The following is a 2,592-nucleotide window of genomic DNA, read 5'->3' on the forward strand; positions in this document are numbered from 1 at the left end:
TTAATTATAGGGAATACGCGCGTCGCTGCTGACATCTGCAGGCAGAAAACAAAACATCCGGCTCCCTCGCGCTGCCACTGTGGTTTTCCTAGGGCGGTCTGCGCAGGTGGGCGCTAAATCACGTCACGCCGAAACACTTCGGTATTTCCCCGTCGATAAGCCCCGATTTTTAAACTTCCTTTGTTTTTTTGTTTTTGTTTTGGTGTCTATTTGTATTATATAATGTTTGTAGTTCCCTTTCATTAACATGTTGAAAATGTCGGGGGTGGGGAGAGTGGGTGGGACACTGACTGATTTGTGTCGTGACTTGACCCACGATGAAACGATCGGTATTGTTGTAGCTACGGGATCTGATCCATCCCTTAAGCAGTTTGTTTGGTGGTGGGGGGGTGGATCGCAGGCAGGAAGCCCACGCCAGCACCAAAAGCTCAGTCAGACACAAAACACAAGCTGACAGATCAGCAGAGAGGATTATAAACCAGAAACAGGGCAGATTCTATGTGGATAGACGTGTGTCTTTCGGCAGGAGAGACGACACTGAAGCAAAACTGAACGTATGCTCTGTGAGAGACTCGTGTTTTCAGAAGGTACATAAAACGTGATCGTGTCAAAGCGGAATTCCCATTAAGAGGACTTAGCCATGAGCCGGCAACATAAGGATGGAGCTATTTGAGCTGTTTGATGTAGAAAACAAAAGCATGACAAAATGTCATCCCAGCCCTCGAGCCAATAGCAGCTGCCAATAGCTGAGCAGATCGGCCGTAAACTTGGGCGATTTGGACTCTGACGCAGCAGTCAGTCACCGAAGGGCTGCTGAAGGCTCCGCTGAATGTTCAAGTTACACATTAAGCGGAACACTTACGATGGGAGGTGGGGTGACAGGGAAAACCAGTTTTGCCATCCGGGTGGCAGCCGTGCGGGGAGGGGTGGGGGGGCGTCATGGCCACAGATTTGGAGAATAACCGTTTGGAGACGACGGGTTCAATTCAATGCACCTCGTCTGAACGGCTTCGGCGAAATGACCACGGGTGATGAAGGCGTAGACTGCAGAGGAAGCGGAGAGGATTAAATTCTGAGGGGGACATCAAACACCCCAAGGCTCAAAAACGGCAGGAAGTACAAACGATATCAGGCAGAACGATAGGGCCTCAATAGTCACAGCTGACGTCTGTCAAAGGTGATCTCAGCTGAACACAATGTTACTATTGCGACACGTCCATAGTTTTGTACCTATTACATAACATAAAAAAACTATTGCGGATTGCATTATCTGGAGGTTGCGCATGCTTTTACTTTTTAGGAAAAGTCATTCCTTGTGTAGGAGGTATGAATGATTTTCACAAAATGCGGTTATCTAGCACAGTGTTTTTTTTTCTTTTTTTAAAAAAAAAAAAAAAAACAACAGATTGCGACATGCATGAATATATTCAAGCATGCTTGCTAATGAGATGCTTTGAGATAGATGGACCCTGCCTGCCTTCCTTTTGGAGTGAACAAAGTCATTTTTACTGTGAATATCAGCCATAAGCAGCTGCACATTCCGCAAACGTATTGCAGCTGCACTGATCCATTCAGCCGGTGTACTAGACTATTTTTGTCCGGGTTGACGCCCTATGAAGCACCTCGGAACAAAGCAAGCATCGCTCCAACATTTGCAATTGATCCAGGGCTAGGACCTAGTTCATGGTTACGCCTGAAGGAAAACTAGGGATTGCAGAAGCAGCAGAAGCAACAGAAGCTTTCGAATCGGCCGTTGTTCAAGGGCCTTAGACTGGAAGACAAAGGAGTTAGTCGTTTTTAATAATGAGGATTGAAGGACACTAGAGATACAGGAGTGATTCAAAAGCATTCAGTTGTTCCTCAACATCAATTTAGCCTCTTAAGCACCCAGCTTGCCCACAGGGAATCCATATTCATTAATGGCAGTATATTCAGCTAGAGCCAAAGTACAAAGTAGTTTATAGATCAGCATATAGTTTGGCTTTTCCTTACACATTAACACGAGCAGTGGCTTTCAATTTAGCGTTTTCAGGTCGTGTCACCTTTGAATTCGGGCTTCTTTAGTCTCCTGGTGTATCTGATATCACTTTGTCCAAAAGACAAACTTAACTAGGCTAGAAACCGAAAAGCAGAACAGACATCGGGAAATACCAGCAAGCAGCTGACGTCAGTCCCCATCGCTGATCGGGAATTTTTAATGACAGATCGGGGCAACTTCTTTGGCAAACATCCCATGACCTTTAGCAGGGAAGGCGGAGGAGAACATTAGACGTCAAGCAGGCCGCACAGCAGCGGAGAACGTTAACGTCAAGCAGGCCGCACAACGGCAGAGAACGTTAACGTCAAGCAGGCCGCACAACGGCAGAGAACGTTAACGTCAAGCAGGCCGCACAGCGGCGGAGGGTCGGCAAATACACCGCAAAGCTATTTAAAAGATCCTTTTAAATAAATGCCACTCTGGTGTTCTAACAGAGGCACTGAGGGCCAAACTGCTTCAATGCTAATAGACATTTCCACCCCTGAAAGTTCAAAACATGCCTATGACCTGCATCTGAACACCAGGGAGAGGAAGAGACAGGGAAGAGTCATTCG

The sequence above is a fragment of the Paramormyrops kingsleyae genome, chromosome 25, assembly GCF_048594095.1.
Source record: "Paramormyrops kingsleyae isolate MSU_618 chromosome 25, PKINGS_0.4, whole genome shotgun sequence".
Taxonomy (NCBI): domain Eukaryota; kingdom Metazoa; phylum Chordata; class Actinopteri; order Osteoglossiformes; family Mormyridae; genus Paramormyrops; species Paramormyrops kingsleyae.